Below are 21,319 nucleotides of genomic sequence, written 5' to 3'. Positions count from 1 at the left end.
GGACCGGCCCTGCGGTGTAGGATTATCAAGTCTCTCTTACCGGGAGGTTAGGAACTTTTACCTGGATCTAAGGGCTGGTTCGAGATACACTCAGTCTATGTGAAAACAATTGGGGAGCTATTTGACGTCGATATAGCGGCCCCGGTCTAGAAAGCTAAGAATAACGTCCAAGAGGATTCGTTGCGTTGACCAAGCGTCACCTCGTACTCTGCATGTCTTCGGGCTGAGCAGTGGTCGCTTGGGAGACCAAGACCCATTAGGGCTGTAGTGCCATGGTATTTGTCTTTATTTTTCAATGAAATATTCCCTAAAAATTGCATTAAACTGCTTGTTGTTTTCGTAACACAACCAAAATAGTCACGTTAACTGACAAAATGTGTCTTGGGCAAATGTATATGAAGAAGTTAAGACGAGAAATACTGTATATTATAACATAAGACTACAGCACGAGACGGTGTATACAAAGTTTGAAGCTGACCCATCAGTACAAGAGTCCACTCAGTATTTGTGTTACGAAGCTTACAACTACAGTAGTGTATCGTAAGTTTCGTTTCATGGGAGAAATTAAAGGAACTTACAAGGAAATTGAATCTAGCAAAGAAGTCAGCTTATGATAACATGATGACAAGCATAATTGGCGGCCATACAAATTTTAGTGAAAAATGGATGAACAAGGGGGGTGTGTATGCGAGGATCTTCAAAGGACGCAAGTATTTAGTCAGCAGTATGTTTTTTTTTTTTTTTGCTAGGGGCTTTACGTCGCACCGACACAGATAGGTCTTATGGCGACGATGGGATAGGAAAGGCCTAGGAGTTGGAGGGAAGCGGCCGTGGCCTTAATTAAGGTACAGCCCCAGCATTTGCCTGGTGTGAAAATGGAAAACCACGGAAAACCATTTTCAGGGCTGCCGATAGTGGGATTCGAACCTACTATCTCCCGGATGCAAGCTCACAGCCGCGCGCCTCTACGCGCACGGCCAACTCGCCCGGTACCAGCAGTATGTAAAGATTGTTGGTTACAAGGATAATGTCGAGATAGAGAAGGTGACTAATACTAAAGAAGTATTAAAATTTACCTATGACAGCAATGATATTTACAGCAAGATACAAAATTTGAAAACCAGAAAATCAGAGGGAATTGATATGAAGGTAAAGTTGGAATTCAAGAGGACATATTGGGACAAATATTCGTTTATAGGAAGGGGAGTTAGGGGTTGGAATAACTTACCAAGGGAGATGTTCAATAAATTTCCAATTTCTTTGCAATCATTTAAGAAAAGGCTAGGAAAACAACATGTGGGGAATCTGCCACCTGGGCGACTGCCCTAAATGCAGATCAGTAGTGATTGATTGAGTGATTCCGAGTGGTGGTGGTGATTATTTTTTAAGAGGAAGTACAACTGGATAACCACCTTCTTTCTTTTCAATAATCAGACAAAAGTTGAAGAAACTCATAGAACAATGCGAATAACGGCAAAATCAAGGAAAGGGCCACGAAATGAAACTCGCCGGCCCTCGCAAGCCCAACACCGCACCATCGCAGCCCAAAAAGAAGAGTTGACCTCTATAGGTCGGATCGGAAAGATGAAAGTGAAGAGTCTGGTACATGTAAGCAGCAGTGCCATCCTGAGTTACGGCCGCATTGTTGGCCAACCCACGCACCCCTTTCAGTCGCCTCTTACGACAAGCAGGAGATATCGTGGATGAATTCTACCGTCCGCCCCCACAGGGAGAATAGGCCCTCAACCAGCAGGTGGCAGAAAACAGCACTATCCTCTGAAGTCTTTCCCATCTGTTTAGCTTACTCTAGGTATTCGATTACTGTGTGAAAATGACTAGTGTGAGCCGTAATCGGTGCACAGACTCGGAAGTTTACTGCATCTCTTATCTTCTCTGAGATTATATTCGTGCTACGTCACTTGTTAGGCGCATGCTATTTCAAGGTAGCTTTTCTTTTACCACATATTATATCTGCAATGTAATCGGCGTTTACGACGTGTTAGCTCTTGTGATATTAATACTCTCGCAGGTATGATGAAAAGGATGCAGTAGTGCAGTACTGGGTTTTATATAAGAGGTTTTCTGTTTCATACCCTCCGTGGACGGCTTAGTTTGTATCAGTTGTATCATTGTAGCAGCATCTAACGATGATGAGTGGCAGCAGGAGAGAGAGATCACTATATAATCCACTACTATTATGTTTAAGTTTCGGTGGCTTAGGACGTTGTAGGACATAGAATTTTGTTTTCTTTCGGCGTAGCGATATTGAAATATTCGAGGCCCAGGCGTTCAAACCCCTTATTTATAAATGACTTTTTCTCCTCATTCTACGGGTGACCGATCCTTCGTTGTCTTTATTTTTGACAATTACATTTTGCTTTACGTCGCACTGAAACAGATAGGTCCCAAGTTTTGACAGATGTAGGCAACAGAGGATCAGAGTATCTCAGGATATACCAGATAAATTACCACGTATAGCTCATATATCTCAAGTGGGATCAGGATTTTCCATCTCTCTTCTTCCTCTCTCTCTCGTCAAAATTATCTTAATAGATTAAAGCAAATTTTTACAGTGCTGAGGTTCAGTACAATTCATTGAACACTGTACAGTTTATAGCAGCACGCTTTGTAAAAAAAATCAGCTTTCGGAGTCTTTGCTCCATCCTCAATGCATACATTAATATTATATTTGGAGGACACAAACATGTGAATTTTAAGTTTTTTAAATAATGTTAATGTACCCACTGAGGATGGAACAAAGATTATGAAAGCAGATTATGGTGTAATTTCTTTAAAACTGTGCTGATATAGACTGTATAGTGTTCAATAAATTGTACCTCTCGTATCACACAACTGGTCGTGTGCAAATTTCCGCGAGCCGAAAGGATTTGTCCTTATTAGATATACTCCGATAACGATATCAGATATTTGGTAATGGGTGGTGGTACCATGAGATCAGTGAGATCGTGAGAGTTTGAGTGTATCACAATACTATTGAGCAAGAGAAGATCCCATTTTGTGCAACAATGTGTTGAAGTATCACTGCAATGACCATGATGGTGTATACTGCCAGTAACAATATTGTGATACTAGCAAATGTACGCGTGCTTCGCTACAGTATTATACCTTGTATACGGAGTTCTACGTAAGTTACTGCACACACAGTGAGTAAGATTATATTAAATTGCACGTCTCATAGCGATATCCGAGAAACAAAACGGGCAAGTCCCCATACGTTATAAGATGCACGTTGGGGAAATTTAGATGATAACGGGAGGCCACATTTCCTGCTGCCATTCACAATCGACTTCGGGAGTTTCTACAATAACGGCAGGCTCACTTGCCACCTGCCATTCGCAATAGAGATGGATAGTTTTCATTATAATGACAAGTCCCCTTTCCTAACAATAGTCCCACTCGAATTGGAGAGATTCGATTTTAACCGAGACTTGCTGCGCTATCCAAAATATAAAGAATCGAGATACGACAATAAAGCATAGATTCAAAGTTGAAGGTCTCTCCAAATGGAGCAGCAATTGTGTAATCTGCTTTGTGAAATGACTTACGCTTTAGAAAGCAGTTACCACAAAAGGAAGGTCTGAACCGTTGTGGAAATTGCTTCCACAATTCGATATTTTACGGGGCCTAAAAGTAAAACATTTGAACAGCATGGAATATTCCCTCAAGTGTGAAACGATCAAGCGAAATAATGTACATATCAAAGGGATATAAGGTATAAGGGATGTTTCGCATGTAGTCCACGGATTTTACAGAAAATCGATAGTATAAGAGAAAATGGAAGAAGACTGTTGTGCTTTCCCTGTAAACCCCCATTCTATCAGTGATTTTTAAATCATATGCTTATATCAACCTTCCCCTGGATCAATATACTCTTCGTATGAAGTTTGGTAGGGATCTATCCAGCCGTTTCGCCGTGATGGTGGAACAGACGAACAAACAGACACGAAAGCTAAAAACCACTGATACGGTCTTAAGTTGACCTAAATCGGATAAATATCTGAAAAATTGGCAAAACAAACGAAATTACAGACAGTGGACCCCTTAGAATTTTATTTGTATAGATAAACATGGGCACGTTTGTAAGTGCACACCTTCATTTCGAGATTTATTACTTTAAAGCGGTAGGTCATGTCAACAAAATACTGACATCAGACGCCTCTTTTAGTGCGTATCTACTATATTTATGGGTTAGATTGAGTTAGGAACATTACATAGGGTGAAATTTGGGTAGAGTTTTCACACATTACTTTATTTTTCGGATACTTATGCAGCAGCTGGAGTCATGGACCACTGATCGTGTCAATGTGCGTCCGCATTATAATGATTCTCTCTTTACTATAACTGTGCCAAGCAATAAGATATTCATGTAAAGGGTACAAAATTAACGTAAACTGAGAAATGCAGCTCTATCTAACGTATAAGGGATCGAGATACGGCACTATGTCATAGGACCAAATTGAAAGGCGATTGTGCATTCTGTTTTGTGATAGAACTTATCGTTTAGCCACCAATTATCCCGAAACGAAGGTCTGCACCGTCATTGAAATCGTCTCCTTATTTTGATATGTTTCGGGGCCAAACAGTTACATGTATGAACAGCTTGCAATTATTCCTCAAAGGAAAGAGTGTCCAGATATCTGGATTAGCACTCGCATACATACAGAGTAATTAAGAAAGAAAATATTACAGTTAAGAAAGTTGAAATTAACAGAAATAGGATTATGACTGAGGATAGCTGGGTGGGACAAATAGGCTATGTAAATACCAAGTGGATGTATTGTAAAATGAAATGTCCCTCTCTAAATTGTGATGATATGAGTTGCATGTAAGAAGGCACTGCCTGCTGTCATTTCTTGATGGATACAGTAATTTTGCATCCATCTCTTGGCACAGGCCAGAGTAAAGTGTAGCTTCCACCGAAGTCCCAGTCAACATCTATGGCTGTGACAATATGGAAGTTGCTGGGTTATGGATAGTACTGAGTAACGACATTCCGAGCATGACTAGTGCATCTGAGTGTTATGAAAGGTGCTGCTCATAGGGTCAGTCGTGCTGCAGTAGTACTTTCTGACACAGTGAGGTAAGCAATGGCAAACTACCTCACTCCTCATCTTGCCTAGTACGCCTCATTTTGGTGCTGCCATTGGTTTTTGGGGTTTCCTTACAACCGCATAACCTTTGGTGGTGATATTTGAGGATCCAACTAGCCTCTGGGCTGATGACCTAACAGACACAGACAGTAAGAAGGCAGAAACAGAGGAGAACTTTAGGCGCAGGGATTCTAAGGTAAACAGATAAGAGGATGCCTTATGGTGTTATTACATAAGTCTAAAGAGGCAAGACAGGGGAAATAAATTAAGACGGGAAACAGAAGTAGAAGAGAAATGCAGTAAAATTTATAGCAAATGCCAGAAAACACCTTACGGTGTGAAATCACGGACTACACTCCGCGGTATTGTTCAGATGTTAACAGCCCCTTATCGTAACTACAAAGACGCACGCATGTAATGCTGTCAGTTTTAAATTACACACACACGCGCGCGCGCGCGCGCGCGCGCGCACTAATAACTGCCCTCTTGAACAAAACACTTCAACGAAGAAGAAAAGGGGAAGAAGAAGACGAAGAAAAGAGGAGGAGGAGGAAGAAGAAGAAGAAGAAGAAGAAGAAGACTGCAACACTTGCATGTCAACCAGCTACCAATCCAACAAAATTCACATACTTGACTACTTGACTAACGACTTCCACTTCAAGTCTCAATGAACCACACAACTCCTCTACCCACGACTGTCTCTTTATATACATTGCCTCGCCAGGCTTCTAGAAGAGTATGACACAACAATTTTTCTCTTAATTATTTCTATTCTCCAGTAGCCTATTTACAATGAAAGGAATTTTCTATACAGTTCTGGTGACAAGATACGTTCTTCTGGAATATTGCCGTGCGTTGTGCGACATTGCACTGGATGTATATATCATATATACAGGTAATAATAAATTATGTACTATTAATTACGTGTTCTTACATTAAACAAACACTTATTAATATATATACAGCTACCGTGTCGTAACATAACCTCACATACAGCACACAAATATTAAGACCACAATTTATACCAAATAAAGTCCGTACATTAATAATAATAATAATAATAATAATAATGATAATAATAATAATCGAGCACGATTTACCCATGGGTTTAGAGAATATTGTTTCCAAGTTATACTGGTCCATCACACTTGCATCACCCTTTAGAGCTATTCGGCGACGATTGTAACCTCCAACGGGATTCCGCAAATATCTCGCAGAATGGCAGCATGACGTCTCTCTCGCCTTCTACGCAAGGAACAACCACGAGTTCACAGGATATTGAAGGAAATGACATTAATCTATGTTACATACCTGCTGGCAAGCAGACAGAGACGTTGCCATGGTAACCGGGAGGTTCGTTGTCGGCCACTCAATGCAGAGCATGAAACTCCCACAAAGTAGTAATTTTCTCAGTCATTTGAAGAGTAAGCGAAATTATACTCACACAAAAGTTGTTTAAAATGAAGAGACGCTTTACATGTAGTCCACGGATTTTACAGAAAATCAATACTATAAGATAAAATGGAAGAATACTGGATTGGTTTCCCTATAAATCCCCATTGTGTTCAGTGATTTTTAAATCCTGTGTATATCTAAACCTTCCCCTGGATAAGTATACTCTATATATGAAGTTTGGTCAAGATCTATCGAGCCGTTTCGCCGTGGTGGTGGAACAGACAGACAAACAGACAGACACGAAAGCTAAAACCGGTCTTGAGTTGACCTAAATGGGATAAATATCTGAAAAATTGGCAAAACAAACGAAATTACAGACCGCGGACCCCCTATAACTTTATTTATATTCAAAGAAAATGTTTACTACGAAGGATAGGATGGAAGTGTGTGTCACCGGGGTTATATGAAGTTTTTGTAATGAAATAGACCGTATTTTGGTATATTCCTTCACATGTTGAACAAGTGATTTCACCATAGCGTTTTCACTCTTACTAAAATGACGTTGTGTCCTACAAATTCGAGATTGTGAGCTTTAGTTCGGAGTGAAAAGCAAGATGAACCGCTTACGGTACTGACATTTTTATTTCGTGAATGTTGCAGAGAAAGTCCTGGATGCCAACTGGAGATTGTACATTCCAGATAATAAGGTTGTGTAGAGCAGTGGATAATTATGCAAAGCAAAGACATCTCCGTACAGGCCATGAAGGCCCTTGGAGGGGTGGAAGGTAAGGGCTCCACTATCCGTAACCTCGGCACTTGGTGGGGAAGAGTGGTTAGCTCTACGCCCGGCCGCCTTGGCCCGAGGAATTAACCTGGTGCTCATTTTTGGTGTAGGATAAGTGAACCTGAGGGCCATATGCACCTCCGAAAGTAGAAATCTCGTTTCTTAAATTTTTCGACTTTTTAACGGGGAGTCGAACCAACATCCTTCTTGGTGAATCGAGCACGCCTTTATCGCCTCGGCCAGGCAGCGCAGGATCTTGCAAGTCGTCATATTTCAAATGACCCAGGATTAGAATTTATTGTTTCTAAAAGAAAAATCTGTTGCCAATGCAATCAGGAGAAATGTGTCAAAGAATTTTCTACACCGAAATGCTATTCTAAGGATACTCTATGTGGAAAAGGTTTTGGTTCTTATTTGAAAGATGTTCCGCTCTGTAATTGTACCGACTGAATCCATTGTGAATTTTGCTGCGATTGGCTTTACGAAAACGGTTGATTTAGACAAATATCCTGAGTTCATGTAAAACAAAAAAGACAAATCTTCGCAGATAGCCTGCAACAGTGAGAGCGATAGGCTCTCAAGAAACTTCAAAGGGCATGTTTATCAATCTTACGTGTTAAAGGATTGATACTTCATTGCGTACTATAATAATTTGTATTTTTATCTTGCTTGTATGGAAATTTCAGAAAATGTTTCTTGTTCTTATGAAATAGCAATATCACGATATTACCGGCAAATAAACCCTTAGGAAAGAAGTAATTTACTTAATTTTATTGGTTTTACGAACTTAGAAACTGCTTTTACGGAATACTCTGTCAAGGTGAATTTTTTTTGTCTCACTGGAGAATGTACGCATGCCGACACGAGCCACTCATCCCAGCACCCAATTATCACTAACACGATCCATTTCGTCGTAAATGCATTTATCGTTGAAATATTTCCTTCTTAATACTCGTTGGGACATGCACGTTTAGCGAAACGTATCGGTACTATAAATAAATAAATAAATAAATAAATAAATAAATAAATAAATAAATAAATACACTAGATCTGATTATTTGCCGCTCGTACACTCCACTCGTTTGGTTTCATCAGCGTCTGTGTACGACTGAAAGTCGAGTGAACTCAGTGGAAGTCTGTATTTCATTAGTATGAGGCAGTATTTAGCCATGTGATACATAACCGTAACGACTGGTGTTACGGCGTACGGGCTGCTGCAGACAATTACTGCTTCCGTGAGCTTTTATGATCCGCTGATAAGTGAAACCACCTGACCGTTAGCAGTTCCGTGAGAGAAGGCTGCGAGTTAAACTATTGTCCCTGTAGTATTGAATACTATATATAGAAGGCAAGCAAGCGAGAAAACTTCGGTGATAAAAACTTAAACGATTTAAACTGTAGTTCAACAGGTGTGTTCGATGTGTGAGTGTGGGGGTAGTGGTAAATATTTTTTTCTAGTGTTTTAACGTCGCACTAACATATCGAAAGTTTACGGCGATGGAAGGATGAGCAAGTTCTAGGACTGGGAAGGTAGCGGCCATGGCCTTGATAAAGCTACAGCTCTGGCATTCATCTGGTATGAAAGTGGGAAAGCACGGAAAACCATCTTCAGGGCTGCCGACAGTGGGGTTCGAACCCACTATCTCCCGGTTGCAAGAAGAGAAACCACTTCCAAGAAGAGAAAGACCTTAGGCACATGGAGGAGAACCTGAGAAGGACTTTTGAGAAACAGAAGCATACCGCTGGTGTTGGTACACCAAAGAAATGAGTACAGTACTCTCTTCGTATCCATCGACCCTACAGTAGCTAGGTCACTTGTGGCATCGGAAAGAAATGATAATAGAACAAGAGTTAAAATTCTGTCTCTGTATGTTCAGGCCGAGATTATGTGGCATAACAGGTTGATTCATCGTTCGCTGCGATGTCCCATGACTCTGAAAATGGTTGGACCAGACAGTTAAAGATGAAACAATGAAACGGGACTCTCTGAACCGAAGAACACTGTTCTGACTATTCATCCAAAGAATTTACGTACTTGAAGAGTAGTAATTTGTGGCTGCATTTTTAAACTAAACGTGATGTACCAAAGACATCGATATTAATGACACGCGATAAGATTATCTATTAAGATTTCAACACATATCTACACGCCTGTGTTTGTTACATAGGCTGCCCACAAAATGCCAATATGATTGATTTTGACAGGTATCCCACAGTTCCCCAGTTTGTGTTAGTAATAGGTTATACATTCATATTTGGTTTTTATCGTGTGCACTCCATTTCACCTTGTAACGGAGACGATGTGGCCTGGTTTAGACTCCACAAGACACCGGAAGCTTTGGGAGCCATACTGATCCATGGTCGCAGTACAACTTCCCATAATCCACGAAGATTAATCGGAACAGGCTCCAGGCTACGCCAGGCCAGAGTGTCTGCCCGCCCGCCTGCCCGTCTGTCTGCTCCTTGTACAGTACAAATCCATACCGTACCACCAATATGAACCAAATTGTGTATATTTACCGTTTAGGACTAGGACCTTGTGGTAACCCTGTTCTGCAGGAAATTTTAATATCCCTCTCTATTCCCTAGATTTAGGCCCTTTAGTACATATCTAATTTGTCGTACAAGAACGAGACAAAGCTCATTACAAGCCTCATGACGTGAAGAACAAAACTCGGTAGGCCCTACGAGCCTAATCAACCGTTGTGGAGATATTGGCACTACACTACCCCTGTTGTAGGAATCGGATGATGAAACGACCGGCCGTAACCACGGCAACTTCAGCTAAAGAATTCTATAGTAGCGAGACTATGGATGTTTGTTTCAGCATAGCTGTCAACCAAAATTGGTACCCATATGACATACTATCTGAAAAAATTGCTATGGGGGTAAGACACCCATGGCACCCCTTTGGGCGGGAATGGAAAGGGGATGAAGGATACAAATAATAGAAAACGACCAATATTAGTATCGAATCCATGATTTTCAGGGTAGCTGAGATGAGCTGTGACACTCTGAATGCCGCTTAAGTCCAAATTCGACCTTCATCGGTATGAGGGTTAGGAAGGGGTGAGAAAGAAAATGTACAACGTGAGAGAAGAGAGAAGAATGTTGATTCCATAGTTTTCAGGCGGTGGGGGGGGGGGGGAGGGGAGATAGGCTGATTGGTGACAGTCCCAGGTCTATACGTCAGGTCTATAGCGCGACGCGTAAATACATGCAGTTATAACTTAGTTTTATCAGTTGCTTGAAATGATCAACTAATTCCCAGAAAATCTGGTGTGCCACAAGGAAATAGTATAACGCGTAACTAAAAAATCTCACATTAAAACTTAACATTATACACATACGATATTTCTAAATTACAAGAGAGTTCGTAAACTATTAGCCAACGTCACAATAAAGACATCTGAAAATAACACTCAAACAGGTAATAAAAATTCCAAAAGTAAACATTAAAAAGAGGACCCGAGCAGACCGAAGTTCTAAGTAAATTTTGTCAGGAACGACTTTTCCTGTAAAACCAACCGTGAAAAAGACACATCGAATTTTATGTTTTAGACTCCCACTGAAGACTGCTTATTTCTTAACCGACTTATAGGTAGTATCCTACTCACTTTTATCCTTAAATAGCAAGTTTCACGAAAATCGATCAACCCACTTTCCCTTGATGCTGTAATGGGGAAACCTATAAACAGGCGAAAATTAAACAGAAGCCGTCATAGGCCTTTGTCCTGAACGTTATGTAAAACGAGTATCAGGTTAATATTCAAAAGATACAGACAGACGATTTTATATTTATAAATGGTGAACATTTCTTCTATCTATCTATCTATCTATCTATCTATCTATCTATCTATCTGTTCCGAGGTATCTGTGGAACAGCAGAGGTGAAAGAAGGTGCGGGGGTGAACAGGTCCCAAAATACGAAATTAAAGTTAAGATAAAATTTAACAAGGTTATATTTTCTTTTAAAGATTAAGAAATAACAAATAGAACAGGTACTCGGTAGCCGAAACACAATTCAAAAATGTACAATTACAATGATTACAGGATTTGGGCTCCGAGAGTCAGACACACAATTCTTGAGCTATAAGCCCAACTTTACGATATACACAATTCAACAAAGGGGCAGAAGACCCCTATCATGCCCAGGAGCACTTGCTCCCAATTACACAGTAAAGCCTCCTCGAGGCGCGCAGAAAACAAAAGTTTTAGAAAGAGCAACCTGCTCTTAAGTACGAGCCTATCCAAGGCCACACCAAACTCCACTTTCAAGTTGTCCTCCAAGGAAATGAAAACAGGGGTAAAATACCCAACCTACTGAGGCCTATTAAGTAAGGAAAGGTTAATTACGTGGCCTCCAAAATACCAACTTGAGAGGAGGCGTTCTTGCACTCCTAACACACTTTATATAAAACCTACTTGGCACTAGGCCGTTACTGCAAGGGCTAATCCCATACTAAAGAGGTGACTTTTAGAAGGAAACAATTTACATTACGTTAAGGAAGACACGGTTGAGAAAAATAAGTTCACCTCAATGCAATATGAGCGGGAGCTCGAGAGGGTTAAGCACTCTCTATCCCAATATGTAGTTTAAAAAGATAGAATAGATACTAAGTGTCTTTACATTTTAGGGGAAAAGTTAGATGGTGGAAAAGCTTCGGACCTGCCCCGAGAGTTAAACTGCTGAGCTAGCAAGAAAAGAAGTTATTAAACGGCCATTACCTTGTGGTTGAACTGCTGCCCGAAGAAAGAGGCGCTTCCCGCCCCCTGCTACGTACTTTACACACTGAAAGATGTTAGTGAAGTGGCGCGGAGACCCGAAAATCAGCAGTTTATATACTCTCGCGGAAAGTTCGAGGCGTATCAGGAATGAGAACACCCTCCCAAAAGAATTTTATTGGTTAGGGTTAAGCAACATATCCAAGTTGAAGAAGACACACCTGATTGGTCATAAATTAATTAAAGAAATTCGGGATTGGCTAAATTCAAACCTGGCGGAAGGAAGGGGTTAATATTGCCAACATAAACAATAACTGAGAGAAATTTAACAAAGAACAAACTTATAAACGCAAAATTTCTTCAAAAACATAGTTCTTTCACTTCGCACTAGGGTGCATAATTGTATTTCTTCAGTAGTGCCATCTGGAAGAGAATGTCCACACTTCTTACTACAGGCAAAACAAAAATACATCGAAAACGACCCAGTTCAGAAACTTCAAAATTTACAAGTAGTGACATCTTCTGAGAAACTTGAAAATTTACGCAGTAGATAAAGTTCAGACTTCCTCCAGTAGAGGAGTTTCAACTGGCGCAAAGTTTGAATTAGCGGCGTGGAGGTGTACCACCCGGTACACTATCTATCTATCTATCTATCTATCTATCTATCTATCTATCCATCTATCTATCTATCTATCTATCTATCTATTTATCTATCTATCTTATAGTACATAGGTTTTTAATACTTCTGAATCGTGGACAAATACTTGTTTAAAGGAAGTGGAATTAGGGATTGGAATAATTTACTGAGGGAGATGCTCTATAAATTTCGTATCGTAAACAATATCATTTTCGGTAAAAAGTGTCATTATGTAATTTCCGGTGTATCAGCTCACTGCTCCGAGTCATCCAGCTATTATTTGCCAGTTAATTATAACACTACCATTGATTTTATAAGCACTGATTTTTACCGTTGAAATACGTCTGGTCCAAATCAAATATTTCCCTTATGAGTCAATCTCGTCACGCTGTGCGCCTAAATCAAAGGTTCCCGGGTCAGTGAATTTAACGGTATGTTTAGAAATATCACGAGGATAAATACATTATCGGTACTCTGACGTCCATACCAGTGAAGTCCGGTGCGTACGGTGCGTTGGAGTTTATTCAGTACCTTTGCGTGCAAATGCGCAATAAACCTGGAGGAGGTAGGAGCTGGGGAATAGGGGTGACAGAGGCTAGTAAAAGGAGCATTGAAGGGTATTCCTTTCCTTCTTCTTCTTATTCTTCGTAGTAGTAGTAGTGGTAGTATTTGTTGTTGATAAATATTTTTTCCGTTATCAGGGATTGCAAAGTGACAAAGTATAATTTTAAGAATGTAGATAAATCATAAATACCTGTTGAATTAACGACTATAATGGTAATTAATTGTTGCAGAACTGACTTCGAAGAACGGACACCGAGCCCCAACAAGGCAGAAAGAGTAAGTACCATATAAGCAATATAAAATATAGGACTTCGTTTGGTATCTTCCCCCTGTGGTTGGGGATGGTGGAATAACATCACGGTATCCCGAGCCTATCGTAAGAGGCGACTTAAAGGGACGCAGGGGCTCTTAGCTTGGAAACGTATCCTGGTGACCACGAGGCCTTTAGTTCAGTTCTGGCATTGCATTCACTTACTTGTGCCAGGCTCTTCACTTTCATCTATCCTATCCGACCTCACATGGTCAATTCTTGTTCATTTCCGACCCGAGGCCTAGGCAATCTTTCATTTTCACTTCTTCATGCCCCTGGTCTTTCTTTGGCCGACACCTTCATTCTTCGAAGTGTCGGGCCTCTTCGATTTTCCTTCTGATTAGTGTTAATTAGAGCATGATTACCTAGTTGTACTTCTCTTAAAACAATGATCACCACAACCACCACGACCACAGTTAGGAACCACATGGTCACCAAACAACATTCTAAAGTTGAGAGAGCCTGAAACATTACTCCTCCCTTATTTTCAGTCAGTCACCGTAGATTTGCATTTAGGACTGTCGTCCACATGGAAGATTCCCTGACTTTTCTTCACCTAGTCTTTTCTTAAATTATTTCAAATTAGTTGGACTTTTGTCGATCATTTCCTTCGGAAAATTATTCTAATTCCTAATTTCTCTTCCTACGAGCGAATATTTGCCTGAATTTGTCCTCTTGAATTCCAACCTTACATTCATGTTATCTTTTGTATTTAAAACGAATTCAGTTCAAACTTATTAGGGCGATACTGTGGATATATTCCATTCCCCAATCACAAGAAATCTGTCAAACATGTCACCTGTTCGGCTATAATAATAATTAATAATAATAATAATAATAATATTGATTGCATTTCATAAGATATTGTTGCACATACGTGATACTATATTTGGCTTCTTAAAACAGCGACCGTCCGCCTCTGTGGTGTAGTGGTTAGCGTGATTAGCTGCCACCTCCAGAGGCCCGGGTTCGATTCCCGGCTGGAACGTGGATCACTCAGCCTCAGGAGGTCAACTGAGTAGAGAAGGGTTCGATTACCACCTCAGCTACCCTCGAAGTGCATTTCCGTGGTTTCGCACTTCTTCTCCACGCAAAAGCTGGGATGGTACCTAACTTAAGGCGAGACCGCTTCCTTCCCTCTTCCTTGTCTATCTATTCTAATCTCCCCCCCCCCCACACACAAGCCCCCTGTTCAACATAGCAGGTCAGGCCGCCTAGGCGATGTACTGGTACTCCTCCCCAGTTGTATCCCAGACCCAAAGTCTCACGCTCCAGGACACTGCCCTTGAGGCAGTAGAGGTGGGATCCCTTGCTGAGTCCGAGGGAAAGACCAACCCTGGTGGGTAAACAGATTAAGAAAGAAAGAAAGAAAGAAAGAAAGAAAGAAAGAAAGAAAATAGTGACCACGGTTCGAGAACTAGTCAGTGCGTATCGGATTTTAAAATGGAAATTCTCACCTAATGGATCGAATTTCTCGAAAAACCCGCTAACAACAACCTCGTAAAACTATTAGCCTTATTAGTCGTTGCAAAATTGCAATATTTAGAATTATGAACTGGAAATTAAAATCTATTCAGAAACCAGATTATCGACTGTGGAAATGGTGGTGACTATTGCTTCAAGAGGAAGTACAACCAGGCAACCATACCCTCGTACACTAACTACAGTAAGAAAAGGAAAGAGAAACAGTCCTTCAAAGGATAAATTTATCTGGAAAGGAAAGAGTAATGCTGAACGTGAACATGAAAGACAATCTAGGCCTAGCACCGTCGGAGTAGGAAGATAACAAGAGTTGAGCAAGAACGGTCAGACAGGAAAGCAAAGAGGCCGGCGCCAGTAAGTAAACGGAAACAGTTCCAGATGACCTAGAGGACCCATCATCGCCAAACCACGTCCCTATGCTGAGAATAGGAGTCGACTCTTACAACTGACTGGAAAAATCGTGTATGTATCCTAAAGTCCTATCCTACGTGGTGTAGGGATTGTTTTAAGGGGAAGTACGGGTGGGCAACAATTCGCCATTAACTTCAATCAGAAATTGAAAAGGAAGAGGCCCGAAACTTCGTAACATGGAGATAGGGGCAGAAAAACTGTGAAGGCCGATCAAGGGCGTGAAAATAAATAAAAACTCCGTAGACCGACCAAAGCCTTTTGCCGTTGAGGTCGTAAGAGAGGGGTAGAAGTGTGTATTCAATAAGAGAGAATTCTTGAACATACTTCAGTGTTCCACAGCTGTACAAAATGTCCCTCGGTTTGTGGAGTGCATCTCCGTCAGCATTATATTTTGTCAATCTGGAAGAGCAGACCTCTCAAGTATTTTGCCTTTATGTGACTGTATTCTCAGTTCCCGAACATAACGATGTACTTCTCGTCCTCCTTTCCACTGTGTACCATGAAATATTAGTGAAGGAGGACAGAGCATTTGATGAAATATTTACAGCCATTCACCAACGACGACGTATTTCTTCTTTTTCTTATTCTCCTGCTTCTTATTATTGTAGTACGCCTGACGTGGTAGGGAACACTTCCAGCAAAACTACATTCCGTGTTACTATAACATAGAGGAGATGTTCTGCATCAAGTAAACCCACGTAGAGAGGTTAAGCTCTACAACTTCTATTCCTTTGTAAGGCCCTTCTTCCTATCACAACTTTCCAAGGAGATAATAAGTGGTAACATGTAGTATGATTCTATCGAGTCTCAAACAGTGTTTCTCACACTTACACTACAGTCTTCTTCATGGACTTTGCCTTACCTCTCTGCATGCCGTTTAAAAACACTGTAATCTAAGCAGAGCGGCTCCGTAGTGTAGTGGTTAAAGGGTGGTTTTCTTTGCACGTGGTTTGGGGATTGAATCCCAGCGCGGCTGATTGTAATTCCAGAGACCTTAAATGAAAAAGACCTTTTGTCAATAGATCTACTGAACGTTACTCCCCACATCAGATAACTTTTAAAACGCAGATTGTCTTAAATAGTTCCTGATGAGGCCTACTATAGTGATGATTAGTAACAAACAAATGTTACTTTACTGATCAGAAATTACGTACGAACATTGAGATAAATCATTTTGAAATAAATCTATCTCCCTAGACTTTGGGCAGGTCTAATACAAGTTCGAATACATACATACATACATACATACATACATACATACATACAGCCGGACTGAGTGGCTCAGACGGTTGAGGCGCTGGCTTTCTGACCCCAACTTTGCAGGTTCGGTCGTGGCTCAGTCCGGTGTTATTTGAGGTGCTCAAATACGTCGGCCTCGTGTCAGTAGATCAATTGGAACGTAAAAGAACTACTGCTTGACAAAATTCCGGTACCTCGGCGTCTCCGAAAACCGTAAATGTAGTTATTGGGACGTAAAGCAATTATTATTATTATTATTATTATTATTATTATTATTATTATTATTATTATTATTATTATTATTATTATTATTATTATTTACATATATACAATGAGGTAAGGCTAAGTCCGAAGAGCACTGTAGTATAGGTATGAGAAACACGGTATGAGACTCGATCGGATCTTAGTACTTGTTACCGCTTATTATCTCCTTGGAAAGTTGTGATTAGGAACAAAGACCTTACAAAGGAATAGTTGTAGAGCTCAACCTCTACATGGGTTTACTTGATGCCGAACATAGCCTCCATCTTATAGTAACGCTCTATGTAGCTGTACTGGAAGAGTTGCCTACCACGTTAGGCGTCCTATAATAATACGACTTCGTTGGTTAATGGCTGTAAATATTTTATCAAATACTCTGTCCTTATTCACTAACTTTACATGATATACAGTGGAAAGAAGGACGAGAAGTACATCGTTATGTTCGGGAACTGAGAATACAGTTACATAAAGGAAAAATATTTGGGAGGTCTCATCCTCCAGATTGAAAGAACATAATGCTGACAGAGATGCACTCCAGAAACCGAGGGACATTTTGTGTATAGAAACAGTTCCAGATGGCCTAGAGGATCCATCATCGCCAAACCACGCTCTTATTCTGAGAAAATTTGGGAGTCGACTCTTACGACTGGCTGGAGATATTGTGTATGTATCCTAAGTCCTCTACTACACGGTGTAGAGATTGTTTTTAGGTGAAGTACGGTCAGGCAACAATTACCTATTGACTCTAATCAGAAACTGAAAAGGAAGAAACCCGAATCCTCGAAGGATGATAATAGCGGGAAAAAGAACGAAGGCCCACCAAGGGCGTGAAAAAAAATAACTCCCTAGACCGACCAAACCTTTCTACCGTTGCGGTCGTAAGAGAGAGGTATACATTGAGATAGAATTCTTGAACATACTACCGTGTTCAACAGATACAGACATTCATAAATATATAAATACATACATAGTCTACATCTTCATATAGACTGTTATGCCTTTTAGAGTTTAGTTTTTTTTTTTTTTTTTTTTTGCTATTGGCTTTACGTCGCACCGACACAGGTAGGTCTTATGGTGACGATGGGACAGGAAAGGGCTAGGACTGGGAAGAAAGCGGCCGTGGCCTTAATTAAGGTACAGCCCCAGCATTTTCCTGGTGTAAAAATGGGAAACCACGGAAAACCATCTTCAGGGCTGCCGACAGTGGGGTTCGAACCACCTATCTCCTGAATACTGGATACTGGCCGCACTTAAGCGACTGCAGCTACCGAGCTCGGTAGAGTCTAGTTTAAAAACATATCTGAATTAACTAAGCGCCTCGACAATCCTCTGCGTGCGGCATACTCTGTGGTTTTGTTTAGTTTCACACATCTTATTAACCTAGATAAAATATCCTCCTCCATTCTCCTCACATGACTTCTCTACCAAAGCCGGTTTATACGCACGGTTTCCTACATCGAGTTCATATCTAACTTTAGCTCCTCATTTTCACCTGTTCCTACCTCCAGTCATTATCGCTACCTTTATGTCTCTTACTTACAAATTAGAAAGTTCGTGAACCAGCCTTCATATTCGCGGTCCCGTTTACTTCATATCCGCACTCGTGCACCGGGGCGGCTTCCTTGGTCATCTCTGTCCTAGACCTTGCAAACAGTAACACCGTTGGGATCGGAACACGAGGATAATTTTGAGATTCGAATTGCGAGTTCTTTTGAAATCCGGAAACCAGCAGAACTGGAATGAGAGTAGCAGAACGCTCTGAAGTAACCGCATACCGTTCTGTCGGTAACAGTGGCGAGAGGGAGCGGTCTGCTGAACATGCAGAGTAACACACTTGTTTCATAAGGAGCCAGTGTCTCCTGGAGTTCATTGTTCGGCCATTTGCGTGCTCAGCCTGGCTGAGCGAGAGTTCCGGAAATTACATCAGTTGTTAGCATCCTCCTGCGAAGTTCCGTTACAACTGTTGTGTCAGACGGGGTTGGTCTCGCAAACCTCTAAAAATATAGATGGTAAGAGATTAGTGGAGAATGCGATGATTAAGGAGGGGATCGACATGTAAACATTGATATTGCCAATCAAAAACGTCACAGTACCGATAATAATTTATTCGCATGATATTTTTAAACGTACCGATAAATTCACTGACCGGGGAATCTGACATGGTAAAACAGGCACTTATGGGGAATTGAAGTTCCCTGAACTGGAAGGGATAATTGGTAGTAATTAGTGGAATACGTGGTATAAATACAATCTCACCCCTTCCGGTACCTGCTAAAATATAGGGATCGACGATGTTCCTGTGTAACGTCCTTACTCTCAGGCGAGTTTCGGTGCGTTATTGGCCCTTGCTGTTTTTAACGTAATTTCATGTGCTGGTAGACCAGGTGCAGAAATAGGATTGAGGAACTCGACTTGATAATGAACCGCATCGTCAATATTCACAAATGAATTAACTGACATGCAGCAATAATAATAATAATAATAATAATAATAATAATAATAATAATAATAATAATAATAATATGGCTTCAGGTACCGTGTGCAGATATTTTTAATTTTACGCCAACTGGCTGTCTGCTCGTCCTTGGGTATCTATGGCTGAGTTTTAACGAATTTTTTTAGGTAAGTACTAAGTGTGGTGCCGCCTCTGTGGTGTAGTGGTTAGCGTGATTAGCTGCCACCCCCGGAGGTCCGGGTTCGATTCCCGGCTCTGCCACGAAATTTGAAAAAGTGGTACGAGGGCTGGAACGGGGTCCACTCAGCCTCGGGAGGTCAACTGAGTAGAGGCGGGTTCCCACCTCAGCCATCCTCGAAGTAGTTTTCCGTGGTTTCCCACTTCACATCCAGGCAAATGTCGGGATGGTACCTATCTTAAGGCCACGGCCGCTTCCTTCCCTCATCCTTGCCTATCCCTTCCAATCTTCCCATCCCCCTACTAGGCTCCTGTTCACTATAGCAGGTGAGGCCGCCTGGGCGAGGTACTGGTCATACTCTCCAGTTGTATCCCCCGACCAAGAGTCTGAAGCTCCAGGACACTGCCCTTGAGGCGGTAGAGGTGGGATCCCTCTCAGTCCGAGGGAAAAGCCGAACCTGGAGGGTAAACAGATGATGATGATGATGATGATGATGATGAAGTACTAAGTGTGTCATCAGAGATCTTTTAAATGCCGTCATCGTGCGACATGGAGTATCGCACGAACTTCTTTACGCCCTTGAAAACTCCGGCTACCTCTGTCGGGTTTGAACCCGTTATCTTCGGATCCGAGCGCCGACACTCTATCACTGCTCCACAGAGGCAGACATGTATTTTCTTTCCTCGCTCTGAATGCGCGCTTTAATTTTCGTAATGATTCTTGCGACGTGTTAATATTGGATCTAAAATAACTCTCACAAAGGCATGTATTCTGGGCACCATGGATATTGTAAATGTACTGGAAAAAAATGTGAAGTACAGTATTCTGAGACTGAACAATTTTAGCCTATGACGAAGAATGGTAATATCACCTCTGTAATGTATTATTTGCAATTTTCAGTAGTACCAATTCCATTATTTTGGTTTATTCGGATAAATCATGAGTTAAAATACCTAAATTCATGTTTTATGGAAGTCAGTTAGGAAGAAAATACATGCAAACTGTTTTTTAAGATATTAAATTGTGTGTATGCTTGGTATATTTGACAGGACGAACCGTCTAGGTAGCGCATTCACTTTTGTGCGTTCCAGGCGTACATTTTATTCTGAATTGCTTTACATTTTCATTCCTGAATGGATCACTTAAGAGGAAGTAGCCTACAGTATACATTATTCCTAGACATACTCTAATGTATGTGAATGGTAATCCAAGAGCATTGGGTCTTTCAGACGTCAAATTCTTCAAACATACAAATACTATCACATTTATTATATTGAATAAATAGGGATTACATAGGTTCTGAATTGATTATTACTAGTGTTCGGAAGTTATGACTTAAGGACGTACAAATGTCCGCCTCTGTGGTGTAGTGGTTAGTGTGATTAGCTACCACCCCCGGAGGCCCTCGTTCGATTCCCGGCTCTGCCACGAAATTTGAAAAATAGTACGAGGGTTGTAACGGGGTTCACTCAGCCTCGGGAGATCAACTGAGTAGAGGTGGGTTCGATTCCCACCTCAGCAATCCTGGAAATGGTTTTCCGTGGTTTCCGAATTCTCCTTCGGGCAAATGACGGGATGGTACCTAACTTAAGGCCACGGCCGCTTCCTTCACTCTTCCTTGCCTATCCTTTCCAATCTTCCCATCCCTCACCAAGGCTCCTGCTCAGCATAGTAAGTGAGGCCGCCTGGGCGAGTTACTGGTCATTCTCACCAGCTGTATCCCCCGACCCAATGTCTCACGCTCCAGGACACTGCCCTTGAGGCGGT

General features: G+C 41.2%; 1 non-coding gene across 1 annotated transcript in view; it reads left to right on the top strand.

Moving 5' to 3' along the window:
- LOC136886292 (uncharacterized) overlaps nt 1–13,493 on the top strand; it is a 376,869-nt gene extending 363,376 nt beyond the window's left edge. Inside the window, exon 4 of the transcript XR_011019292.1 lies at nt 13,447–13,493. This is a non-coding gene — a transcript (uncharacterized protein). The remainder of the gene's footprint in view (nt 1–13,446) is intronic.
- Nucleotides 13,494–21,319: the final 7,826 nt, after the last annotated feature.

Source organism: Anabrus simplex, chromosome 1 (assembly GCF_040414725.1).
Source record: "Anabrus simplex isolate iqAnaSimp1 chromosome 1, ASM4041472v1, whole genome shotgun sequence".
NCBI lineage: Eukaryota > Metazoa > Arthropoda > Insecta > Orthoptera > Tettigoniidae > Anabrus > Anabrus simplex.
This window is presented reverse-complemented; position numbering and strand designations above follow the sequence as displayed.